Source organism: Triticum dicoccoides, chromosome 6A (genome assembly GCF_002162155.2).
Source record: "Triticum dicoccoides isolate Atlit2015 ecotype Zavitan chromosome 6A, WEW_v2.0, whole genome shotgun sequence".
Taxonomy (NCBI): domain Eukaryota; kingdom Viridiplantae; phylum Streptophyta; class Magnoliopsida; order Poales; family Poaceae; genus Triticum; species Triticum dicoccoides.
Window position 1 is genome coordinate 624,960,474 of NC_041390.1, and position 14,181 is coordinate 624,974,654.

Consider the following 14,181-nt stretch of genomic DNA (forward strand, 5'->3'; position numbering starts at 1 on the left):
GGTTTAGAGTTGAGGCACCGAAGATGTTTTGAAACGTCGCGAAGCATATGAGATGTTTCGAGGGCTGAAATTGGGATTTCAGGCTCGTGCCCACGTCAAGAGGTATAAGACCTCTGACGATTTTCTTAGCCTACAAACTAAGGAGAAAAGCTCAATTGTTGAGCTTGTGCTCAGATTGTCTGAGTACAACAATCATTTGAATCGAGTGGGAGTTGATCTTCCAGATGAGATATTGATGTTTCTCCGAAGTCATTACCACCAAGCTGCTAGAGCTTCATGATGAACTATAATATATCAGGGACATATATGATGATCCTTGAGATATTCGCGATGTTTGACACCACAAAAGTAGAAATCAAGAAGGAGCATCAATTGTTGATGGTTGGTGAAACCACTAGTTTCAAGAAGGGCAAGGGCAAGAAGGGATACTTCATGAAACGGCAATTCAGCTGCTGCTCTAGTGAAGAAACCCAAGGTTGAACCCAAACCCGAGACTAAGTGCTTCTGTAATAAGGGGAACAGCCACTGGAGCAGAATTACCCTAGATACTTGGTAGATGAGAAGGCTGGCAAGGTTGATAGAAGTATATTGGATATACATTATGTTAATGTGTACTTTACTAGTACTCCTAGTAGCACCAGGGTATTAGATACCGGTTCGGTTGCTAAGTGTTAGTAACTCAAAATAAAAGCTACGGAATAAACGGAGACTAGCTAAAGGTGAGATGACGATATGTGTTGGAAGTATTTCCAAGGTTGATCAAATATCGTACGCTCCCTCTACCATCGAGATTGGTGTTAAAACCTAAATAATTGTTATTTGGTGTTTGCGTTGAGCATAGACATGATTGGATTATGACTATAGCAATACGGTTATTCATTTAAGGAGAATAATTGTTACTCTGTTTATTTGAATAATACCTTCAATGGTCTTACAACTAAAAGGAATGGTTTATTGAATCTCGATCGTAGTGATACACATGTTCATGCCAAAAGATATAAGATAGTAATGATAGTACCACCTACTTGTGGCACTGCCACTTAAGTCATATCGGTGTAAAACGCATGAAGAAGCTCCATGTTGATGGATCTTTGGACTCACTCATTTTTGAAAGGATTGAGACATGTGAACCATGTTTGTTGGTAGATATGCATGAAGAAACTCTATACAGATGGATCGTTTGGACTCACTTGATTTTGAGTCACTTGAGACATGCAAATCATACCACATGGGCAAGATGACTGAAAGCCTCGGTTTCAGTAAAATGGAATTAGAAAGCAACTTGTTGGAAGTAATACATTTTGATGTGTGCAGTCCAATGAGTGCTGAGGTGTGTAGTGGATATCGTTATGTTCTTACTTCACAGATGATTTGAGTAGATGTTGAGTATATTTACTTGATGAATCACGAGTCTGAATTATTGAAAGGTTCAAGTAATTTCAGGGTGAAGTTGAAAGATCGTCGTGACAAGAGGATAAAAGATCTATGATATGATCATAGAGATGAATATCTGAATTACGAGTTTGGCACAGAATTAAGACATTGTGGAAATTGTTTCACAACTAATACAGCCTGGAACACCATAGTGTGATGGTGTGTCCGAACATCATAACTGCACCCTATTGGATATGATGCATACCATGATGTCTCTTATCGAATTACCACGATAGTTTATGGGTTAGGCATTAGAGACAACCACATTCACTTTAAATAGGGCACCACGTAATTCTGATGAGATGACACCGTATGAACTATGGTTTAGAGAAACCTAAGCTGTCATTTCTTAAAAGTTTGGGGCTGCGATGCTTATGTGAAAAAGTTTCAGGCTGATAAGCTCGAACCCAAAGCGGATAAATGCATCTTCATAGGACACCCAAAACAGTTGGGTATACCTCCTGTCTCAGATCCGAAAGCAATAAGGGATTGTTTCTAGAATCGGGTCCTTTCTCGAGGAAAATTTTTCTCTCGAAGGAATTGAGTGGGAGGATGGTGGAGACTTGATGAGGTTATTGAACCGTCACTTCAACTAGTGTATAGCAGGGCACAAAGAGTTGTTCCTGTGGCACCTACACCAATTGAAGTGGAAGCTTATGATATTGATCATGAGACTTCAGATCAAGTCACTACCAAACCTTGTGGGATGACAAGGATGCGTACTACTTCAGAGTGGTACGTAATCCTGTCTTGGAAGTCATGTTGCTAGACAACAATGAACCTACGAGCTATGGAGAAGCGGTGGTGGGCCTGGATTTCGATAAATGGCTTGAGGCCATATAAAATCCGAGAGAGGATCCATGTATGAAAACAAAGTGTAGACTTTGGCAGAACGGCTCGATGGTCGTGAGGCTGTTGAGTATAGATGGATTTTAAAAGGAAGACGGACAATGATGGTAAATGTCACCATTAAGAAAGCTCGACTTGTCGTTAAGATGTTTCCCGACAAGTTCAAGGAGTTGACTACGATGAGACTTTCTCACCCGTAGCGATGCTAAGAGTCTGTTGGAATTATGTTAGCGATTACTGCATTATTTATGAAATCTTGTAGATAGGATGTCAAAACATTGTTTCCTCGACGATTTTTTAGGAAAGGTTGTATGTGATACAACCGGAAGGTTTTGTCAATCCTGAAAGATGCTAACAAGTGTGCAAAGCTCCAACAATCCTTCTAAGGACTGGAGTAAGCATCTCGGAGTTGGAATGTATGCTTTGATGAGATGATCAAAGATTTTGGGTGTATACAAAGTTTATGAGAAACTTGTATTTCCAAAGAAGTGAGTGGGAGCACTATAGAGTTTCTGATGAGTATATGTTGTTGACATATTGTTGATCAAAAATGACATAGAATTTCTGGAAAGCATATAGGGTTATTTGGAAAGTGTTTTTCAATGGAAAGCCTGAATTAAGCTACTTGAGCATTGAGCATCAAGATCTATAAGGATAGATCAAAACGCTTAAGGTACTTTCAAATGAGCACATACCTTGACATGATCTTGAAGGTGTTCAAGATGGATCAGTCAAAGAAGGAGTTCTTGCCTGAGTTGTAAGGTATGAAGTTAAGACTTAAAGCTCGACCACGGCAGAATAGAGAGAAAGGACGAAGGTCGTCCCCTATGCTTAAGACGTAGGCTCTACAGTATGCTATGTTGTGTACCGCACCTGAAGTGTGCCTTGCCATGAGTCAGTCAAGGGGTACAAGAGTGATCCAAGAATGGATCACAGGACAGCGGTCAAAGTTATCCTTAGTAACTAGTGGACTAAGGAATTTTCTCGATTATGGAGGTGGTAAAAGAGTTCGTCGTAAAGGGTTACGCCGATGCAAACTTTGACACTAATCCAGATTATTCTGAGTAGTAAACTGGATTCGTATAGTAGAATAGTTATTTGGAATAGCTCCAAATAGAACGTGGAAGCAGCATTTATAATATGACCTAGAGATTTGCGAAGTACATACGGATCTGAATGTTGCAGACCCGTTGACTAAAACCTCCCTCACAAGCAAAACATGATCAAACCCAGAACTCATTGAGTCTTAATCACATGATGATGTGAACTAGTTTAGTGACACTAGTAAACTCTTTGGATGTTGGTCACATGGCGATGTGACCTGTGAGTGTTAATCACATGGCGGTGTGAACTGGATTATTGACTCTAGTGCAAGTGGGAGACTGTTGGAAGTATGCCCTAGAGGCAATAATAAATTAGTTATTATTATATTTCCTTGTTCATGATAATCGTTTATTATCCATGCTAGAATTGTATTGATAGGAAACTCAGATACATGTGTGGATACATAGACAACACCATGTCCCTAGTAAGCCTCTAGTTGACTAGCTCGTTGATCAATAGATGGTTACAGTTTCCTGACCATGGACATTGGATGTCGTTGATAACGGGATCACATCATTAGGAGAATGATGTGATGGACAAGACCCAATCCTAAGCATAGCACTAGATCGTGTAGTTCGTATGCTAAAGCTTTTCTAATGTCAAGTATCATTTCCTTAGACCATGAGATTGTGCAACTCCCGGATACCGTAGGAGTGCTTTGGGTGTGCCAAACGTCACAACGTAACTGGGTGACTATAAAGGTACACTACGGGTATCTCCGAAAGTGTCTGTTGGGTTGGCACGAATCGAGACTGGGATTTGTCACTCTGTGTAAGCGGAGAGGTATCTCTGGGCCCACTCGGTAGGACATCATCATAATGTGCACAATGTGATCAAGGAGTTGATCACGGGATGATGTGTTACGGAATGAGTAAAGAGACTTGCCGGTAACGAGATTGAACAAGGTATCGGGATACCGACAATCGAATCTCGGGCAAGTATCGTACCGCTAGACAAAGGGAATTGTATACGGGATTGATCGAATCCTCGACATCGTGGTTCATCTGATGAGATCATCGTGGAACATGTGGGAACCAACATGGGTATCCAGATCCCGCTGTCGGTTATTGATCGGAGAACGTCTCGGTCATGTCTGCATGCTTCCCGAACCCGTAGGGTCTACACACTTAAGGTTGGTGACGCTAGGGTTATAGAGATATTAGTATGCGGTAAGCCGAATGTTGTTCGGAGTCCCGGATGAGATGCCAGACGTCACGAGGAGTTCCGGAATGGTCCGGAGGTAAAGAATTATATATAGGAAGTGCCATTTCGGCCATCGGGACAAGTTTCGGGGTCACCAGTATTGTACCGGGACCACCGGAAGGGTCCCGGCGGTCCACCGGGTGGGGCCACCTGCCCCGGGGGACCACATGGGCTGTAGGGGTGTGCGCCTTGGCCTATATGGGCCAAGGGCACCAGCCCCAAGAGGCCCATGCGCCAAGAGATAAGGAAAGGAAGAGTCCTAAAGGGGGAAGGCACCTCCGAGGTGCCTTGGGGAGGAGGGACACCTCCCTAGCCGCACCCTTCCTTGGAGGAAGGGCCAAGGCTGCGCCCCCTCTCCCTTGGCCCTATATATAGTGGAAGGAAGGGAGGGCAGCCCCACCTAAGCCCTGGCGCCTCCCTCTCCCTCCCATGACACATCTCCCTCCTCCCGCAGCGCTTGGCGAAGCCCTGTTGGAATCCCGCTACTTCCACCACTACGCCGTCGTGCTGCTGGATCTCCATCAACCTCTCCTCCCCCCTTGCTGGATCAAGAAGGAGGAGACGTCGCTGCTCCGTACGTGTGTTGAACGCGGAGGTGCCGTCCGTTCGGCGCTAGGATCATGGGTGATTTGGATCACGACGAGTACGACTCCATCAACCCCGTTCTCTTGAACGCTTCCGTGCGCGATCTACAAGGGTATGTAGATCCACTCCTCCCTCGTTGCTAGATGACTCCATAGATTGATCTTGGTGACACGTAGATTTTGAATTTCTGCTACGTTCCCCAACATAACCTATTAACTTAGTGCCTTGTGCCAGTTCCTGTTTTCTGCCTTATTTTTGTTTTACAGAAAATCAATATCAGATAAGATCATATCTTCCCGAAACTTTGTGGAGATTTTTTTTCTGGAGATAAGGATCAACGTCAACTTGGAAGCCAAGGAAGAAGCTTCCAGAGGGCTCCACATGGCACCAGGGTGTGCCTCGGGAGGGGGCGCCCAGTGCCATGTGTTGGGGAATGCAGCAGAAAACAAAATTTTCTGACTTACTCACCAGCCCAGGACCACTATAAAGATTACATACAAGGTTTGATCTTTTTTGTTACCGACTCATAGCGCAGCGGAAGTTGAGTCGATAACGATCGACGGTGCAGATCCCCGCAGCTTGGATTTACAACCTCCCAACCACGAGGATGTATACCCTCATCCGCCCCTCGGACAGCCCTCCGGGACAGCCCTTCGGGAGGACCTTTGAAACTCGAACGGTCACTCGGACAGCCCTTCGGGAGGACCTTCGAAACTCGGACAGTCACATCGACAGCCCTTCAGGAGGCACTCTCGAACTAAGACCGAAACTACGATCTCTCTACAGATTTGCACACATACGGTGTCATCTATCCGACAGGGCTTCGTCGTCCAGAACTAGTTCCCACTGGAACCAAGAGAGCCTTTCGGCTCTATGAAACTGCTTCGCTGGGAGGGAGAGAGAAGCAAGACAAGTCAAATGGCATGTGTATGTGAGAAGGGATGAAGGATTGGGCAGCTCCTCCTCCTCCTTATATAGGAAAACCAAGGGGTAGGATGGGCATTCAAAAATACCAATGTACCCCCACTTTATGTCACACATAAGGGGCATATGAGGAAATTGGGGTGCCATGTGGAGCTCCAAGGAGCTCCTCCTAGCTTGGCTGGCCACCCCCTTGGGGCCCCCATGAGGGGCTCCCTTATCCTCCTTAGCCTTCTAGAAGACTTTTGGAAATATCCCAAAAGGTGGTTTTCCATAAATATCCCAAAAAGCACTTTCACTATCGCCGACATTTTTCAGTGTCCTTTTGAACTGAAAATATTTATGTGGACTTAGAACATTTCTAGTACCCACTAAAATAATTTTCAACATGATCCAGAACAATTCCGGTTTAGTGATTTTCATCTGCGAAAAGCATCTGAAGCGGTTTCGGTAGCTCCGGAACATGTTCGGTTTTCATCCCGGAAAATTCCAAAAAGTTTCCATAATGATTCTGGCACCCTTCAAGAATTATCAGGCATGTGTCAAAACCAATTTGACTTAATGGTATCCCCCAAAACGACTTTTCAGTTTCACCGGAACTCATCCGGTGACCTCTCTCTTCAGAACTCTTCCGCTGTCTCCGAAAACTTTTTCCGGAGACTTTCTCTCACACTCCCTATCTAGTATTCAGTAGATAGATGACCCTTAAGCGTGTGACCCTATAGGTTCTGTGAAGTATAGACATGGAACGGAACCCCTTCTGATCAATGATCAACATCGGAGCTGTGGACACCCATATTGACCCCTATACCCACACGAACGAATATTCGAGTGAACCTCCAGTTGCAGTGTGCTATTCCCGTTGCTTCGCGATATGTTACAAATACCTGAGGTGAGACATGTTGGCATCCCTGTGGGTCAACAACTTGTCCACTATGCCAGTTACCTTGTTACCGGTATTGTTCTCTTTTCTCGTTCACGTGTTTCGGCATCCCCGTGATCAAATCACAAAGTGTCTGGCTAGATGATGACGGATACCGTAACACTGAGAGGGCCCAGAGATATCTCTCCATCATCGGAGGAGCAAATCCCAATCTCGAGCTATCAAGTTTCTTGACACACTTTCCCATGAACTCGTAAGACGCCATAATAGCCATCCATTTACGGATGACGTTTAACAAACCCCAAAGTTCATGAAGCAAGTATGAAGAAACTCGATACTCTCATGGTCTAAGGAATTATGCAAACATTAACTTCTCTGTGTTATTAACCATTAACTTATGACGAATGTATCTCATAGCATAACATCAATCGGGTCGATTCAACACAAGTGTTCATATACCTTTTATCTCGTTACTTGACCGCCGAGAGATTGACAACCTCTTGTTTGCGTTGGGTGCGAAGGTTTGCGTTTTGTGTGCAAGTGTTGTTTACATGGTGTTGCTTGGTTCTCCTACTGGATTGATAACCTTGGTTTCTTAACTGAGGGAAGTACTTACTCTACAGTGCTGCATCATCCTCTCCTCTTCGGGGATAAAAATCCAACATAGTTTACAAGTAGCAGGAAGAATTTTGGCGCCGTTGCCGGGGAGGATCAAGTCAACATCGTCTCTCATCAACTTGCCAATTTCTGGCTCCATTGCCAGGGAGACATCATCAACATTACCAAGTACCTACACTCTCAACTCTTACCTTCACATTTACTTTATTTGCCATTTGCCTCTCATTTTTCTCTCCCCCACTTCTAAATTTTTTTACAATTTTTTTCTCTTTTGCCGTTTTTATTTGCCTTTTTCTTGTTTGCTATCTTTGCTTTTGTTGCCATGTGCCTTCTATTTGCTTGCTAAAAATTTATTGTTATGGATCCTCATCCACTTGCTAATCTTTTCAAAAGATCCAATCATGATGAACCAATTGCTAGTGATTTGAGTGCTCTTGATTATCTCTATGAAGTTTTGCTTTACAAAGTGACTCATGATAGCTCCTTGATTGAACAGCATAATTGGAATGATGTTAGTATAAATTCTATTAATGTCAATTATGTTATTGATGTGCAAAACCCCAAGCTTGGGGATGATGATTTTGTTGTGTCCACTACTCATTGTAATGATCATGATTGGGGTGATGCTTCTTATGATCTTGAAAATTTATTTATGGCTCATGATGATTATGTTATTGATAATAATGCTTGCAATAATATTGAAAGTGGGTTTGGGAGAGTGTCAACTTTAGAAAAATCCCACATATTTGGAGGGTCTTCAATCTTATGATTTTTTTGATAAAAGTGGGTTTGGAGAGGTCATGACTTTAGTTGATGATAATCCCACTATTTTGGAAGAGTGTCAACTTTGCATGCATGTGGATCATTTAGATAATATGTTATGTGATAGTTATATTGTTGAGTTTGATTATGATCCTACATGTAATTATTATGAGAGAGGAAAATATGGTTGTATAATTTTTCATGTTACTAAATTACCTCTCTTCATGTTGAGATTCTTATTGTTTCTTTCTTCCTTGCATATGCTAGATGTTGCTTGTCTTGACAGTTTGTTTACTTATGCATAGGAACTATGTTAGACTTAAATGTGTTTCACATGTTTTATGATGCTCTCTTTATGTTTCATTTACTAGCTTTCATGTGAGCATCATTGAGATCTCATGCTTAGCTAAGGGCGTAAAACGATGGCGCTTGTTGGGAGGCAACCCAACGAATAAAATAAATTTTTATTTTTCACTTTTTGGTTCTGTTCTTTTGTTTACCCTTTATTTGCCTCTGTTTTGAGTTTGTTTTTATATTTTAATTAGTGTTTGTACCAAGTAAGACCTTTGGGATGATGTGGATGCTTGTGAACGCAATTCTGTGAAAAACAGTAACTTTGACGCCCAGTCCAAAAATTTTATAAATTCGTCAGTGCATAGAATGAGTCTGAATTTCTTACACATGATTTATATACAAATTGTCCACGTTGTACTTAATTTTTCAAATTTTTTGGAGTTTCAGAAGTATGGCTTGTCGACAGATTGCTACAGACTGTTCTGTTTTTGACAGATTTTATTTTTTATGCATTGTTTGCTTGTTTTGATGAAACTATGGATCGTATCGGGGGGTGCAAGCCATGGGAAAGTGATAACACAGTACCTATAATGCAAAATAAAATTTGAATTGATTTTGAACAGTACTTTTAGTAGTAAATTGTTTTGTTATAGTAACGGATGTCACGAAGGTTTTGTTGAGTTTTGTGTGATTGAAGTTTTCAGGTTTTGGGTGTGATGACAATGGATGAAGGAATGAAGAGATGCAAAGGCCTAAGCTTGGGGATGCCCAAGGCACCCCAAGGTAATATCCAAGGATACTCAAGCGTCTAAGCTTGGGGATGCCCCAGAAGGCATCCCCTCTTTCTTCTAGTGACTATCGGTAACACACTTGAGGCTATATTTTTATTCGTAACATGATATGAGTTTTCCCTGGAGTGTCTTGTATGATACAAGTCTTTGCTTTTTAGTTCATCACAATCATCACCTCTGAACACATTTGCTTGAGATAGCTTCACGTTATCATGATTTGTTAGAATTGCTCTTTGTGCTTCACTAAAATTTGTTGAGCTAGGTGGTTGCTCTAGTGCTTCACTTAAATATTTTTGAGCATGGTGATGCGCTTGTTTTGAAGAAACTTGTTCTCTTGCTTCACTTATATCTTTTTGGGAATGCTAGATATTTTGTAGAAATTTACTCTCATGCTTCACTTATATCTTTTCGAGAGTTGAAAATAGTTATGGTAAAATGTACAAGCTATGAGCTTGGTCCCCATGTGATGAATATTCAAGAGGGATAATGAAAAATAGTATAAAAATTTTATGGGACATGAAAAACTTGATTCTTTGCAATAGTTTTGAGATATGTAGATGATGATATGTGAGTTATGTTTATGAGTAACTATGCTCTAGTATGAATATTGATGTTAAGGTTTATGATTGCCTATGCAAGCACGTAAAGTCAATAGTTATGCAATGAAGTTACATCCTACTTATGGTGCATTATTCGGTGTTTGTTATGTTTTATGTATGCATGTGCATCATTATGGTTTCTTAGTTGGTCGCTTCTCAATCTTTATGCTAGCCTCCATTTGTACTAAGTGGGAATACTACTTGTGCATCCATTACCTTAAACTTGTTTTGCCAATTGTGTCCACCATATCTACCAATATGCGGTATTTCAATGCCGTCCTAAGTAAATTTGCATGTGCCATCTCAAAAAAAAATCTCAAAAATAATTTCTCTTTTGTGTGCCCGTATCGCTCATGAAGCGGTGAGGGGTGCCCGATGATCTTCAGGTTGGATATGTCATTCTCAAGATGACTGTTTATTCACTTGTCATTGCACGAGAGTGTGGCGGTATTAGGGATGCCCAGTACCGAATTGCAAAAATTACAAAAAGAGAGAAAACTCTCAAAAAAATAAGTAAACTCTTCCGGATGTGAATGGAAAATAAGGGACAAAGTCTCAAAACCATGAAACGATAATGGGGATAAAAAATTTTACTTTCTGTTTGGGAACCGCCTATGATGTTTCTAGTGTGAAAAGTGTTGGGAACTGTAAGTCATTTTCATTGACGAGAAAAGCATGCCTCCCAAAATAAATTTTTCATCTCTCTTTAAAAAGTTTGAGCTCTGGCACCTCTGTAAATCAATGCTTCCCTCTGCGAAGGGCCTTTCTATTTACTTTCTATGTTGAGTCCCATGCTTCTCTTTAAAAGCACCAACTAGGGGGTCATGTGATCATGTGTGTGCATGAAATATGATTGATATTCGAGTGTGTTTCATGAATGGATCAATGATAGAGCTTAATGGGCTAGTGATAATTTTCTTTAGCATTGTTATTTTGAAAGGCATGGTTGCTTGTTAGCATCACTTGAGTATTTATGTCATCATGTCAAAATATAGACTATTGCTTTGAATCATACAAGTCCTCATGTCTATGCTATGAAAATAACTTGATGAGTATGTTGGGTAGCATTCCACAATCAATTTTTTTTGTCACTTTCCTACTCAAGGACGAGGAGTTAAGCTTGGGGATGATTGATACGTCTCCAACGTATCTGTATTATTTTTGCTTGTTTCATCCTATGATATTATTATTCTTGGATGTTTTTAGTATCATTTCATGTAGTTTTATATCATTTTATGGTGACTAACCTATTAACTTAGTGCCTTGTGCCAGTTCCTGTTTTCTGCCTTATTTTAGTTTTACATCAAATCAATATTAGATAAGATCAAATTGTGCCGAAACTATTTGGAGATTTTTTTCTGGAGATAAGGATCAACGCCAACTTGGAAGCCAAGGAAGAAGCTTCCAAAGGGCCCCACATGGCACCAGGGCGAGCCCTAGGGGGGCGACCTAGTGCCATGTGGGCCCCCTCTACCTTCTTTTGCCCTACTTCTGTCTCTATAAATTCAGAAGAATTCCAAAAACCCTATAGGAGTCCACGAAATACTTTTTCCGCTGCCACAAGACTCTGTTCTCGTGGGATTCCATCTGGAGGCCTTCTCCGGTACTCTGTCGGAGGGGGAACTCATCACAGAGGGGCTCTACATCAACCTTGCCGCCTCTCCGATGATGCGTGAGTAGTTCACTGTAGACCTATGGGTCCGTAGGTAATAGCTAGATGGATCTCTCTCTCTCACTCTTCATGTTTCTCAATACAATGGTCTCCATGATCTTCATGGAGATCCATTCGATGTAATGACTTTATGTGGTGTGTTTGTTGGGATCCGATGAATTGTGAGTTTATGATCAGATCTATCCTTGTTTTATTTGAGTTCTTCTTTGATCTCTTTTATGCATGATTTAGTATAGCCTTGTATTTCTACTCCGAAGTTTTGGTTTGGTTTGGCCAACTAGATTGGATCTTCTTGCAACGGGAAGAGGTGCTCGGTAATGGGTTCAATCTTGCGGTGCTCAGTCCTAGTGACAGAAGGGGAAATGACATGCATGTATTGTTGCCATTAAGGATAACAAGTTGGGATGAATTATTGTTTGTGTTTATCTTGACGACATCATGTCATTGTTCTTTATGCATTACTTCGTTCTTTTGGACATAATACACTAGATGCATGCTGGAAGCGGTCGATGTGTGAAGAAATAGTAGTAGATACAGGCAGGAGTCAGTCTATTTGTTTTGGATGTGATGCCTATATCATGATCATTGCCTTGGATAGCATCATAATTATTTGCTTTTCTATCAATTGCCCAACAGTAATTTGTTTACCCACCGTATGATATTTCTTGACACATGCCTCTAGCACTACTACAAAAACAGCTATAGCCAATATGGACACTACCGCTAGCAAACAAAACTTCATAATGCATGTCTGGTACATCTACTCGATGCATGACTTACCGGCGTATGCGCTATTCGTTGGCTGGTGTGTGCATGGAAGGTTCCCGTGCCCCACATGCAAGGCAGCTCTTCAGTTTCATTGGCTGGAGGCGGGTCGCAAGTATTCTTGCATCAACTTGCATAGACCGTTCATGGATCCTCGCCATAAGTTCAAAAAAGACAAGAAGAACTCCATGAAAGGTAGAGTTGTCAAACACTCTGCACCACCTGCGTTGATAGGCCAACCAATCCTGGATCAGTTAAACGTTCTCGAGCCTGATCCAGAGTGTCCAGGGTATTTCAAGGGGTATAATTCGAAACACGCATGTTCTCACAAGACATGCTTGTGGGATCTACCTTACTTCAAAGACCTCCTTCTTCCACACAACATCGATGCGATGCACACTGAAAAGAATATTGGTGAGGCCCTTTTTGGTACATTGTTCGGCATAGAGGGGAAGTCAAAGGATAATCCTAAGGCTAGAGTGAATCAGCAGACTTTATGTGATAGACCGTTACAGAACATGCGACAACCGAAAGGAAAGAAGAACTGGATGAAGCCAAAGGCCTGGCTCCATCTTGGAAGGCCAGCTATGAGGGAAATTATCTTGTGGGTGAAAATGCAGTTGATGTTCCCTGATGGGTATGCAGCGAATCTAAAGAGGGGAGCGAGTCTTGAAAAATTGAAAATATTTGGTCTCAAGAGTCACGATTGGCACATATGGCTTGAGCGGGTACTGTCGGCGATGTTGCGTGGCTTTATTCCTGAGGATGAATGGCTAGTACTGGCAGAGCTGAGCTATTTCTTCCGTGTTCTTTGTGCGAAAGAACTATCGCCTGCGGTGATAGATGACATGGAAAAGTTAGCGTCAGAGTTGCTCTGCGAGTTAGAGAATATCTTTCCACCGGGCTTCTTTTATCTAATGCAGCATTTGATTTTACTTCTCCCGACCGAGGCAAGATTGGGGGGCCCATGCAAAATCATTGGTGCTATGCAACTAAGAGGATGCAGAAGACGCTTCGAGCAAAATGTAAAAATAAACATAGAATTGAAGCATCGATGGCCGAGGCATTCATTACTGAGGAGGCGGCAAACTTCGTGACAGCACACTACGAAGCCAAAAATCATTATTTGCATAATCCGAAGCCTCGGTACAATGCTGGCGACCCTAAAAAAGGTGGATCAACCTCAGCCTATTCAAAGGGAAGCTCGCACCAGCCGGTGCTTCGAAACCAATAGAGTTAGATGTCGAAGAATGGCAGACCCTAATATGACACAAATAAGGAATAAGATGAAGAAAAACAAGGAAGAGGAGGAAAAGAAGGAATAGAAGAAGAAGAAGAAGAAGAAGAAGAAAAAGAAAAAGAAGAAGAAGAAGAAGAAGGTCTTCTTCTTCTTAGATTATTTTCCCCAAAAAAGACATACTTATATAGTTAATTATCCTCCACAATGACATAATTAGTTTATTTAGTCCATTTATTACATAATTAGATTATTTGTTGCAAAAATGGCATAGTAACCTTGGTTACGTCATAAATGTCATATACTTAGCTTATTTTCCGCCAAAATGACACAATAAGCTTAGTTAGGTCAAAAGGCATAATTACCTTGGTTAGCTCGAAAATGACACAAACAAGCAATAAGAAGAAGAAAAACAAGAGGAGAAAAAGAAAGAGAATAAAAACTCTTCTTCTTCTAGTCTTCTT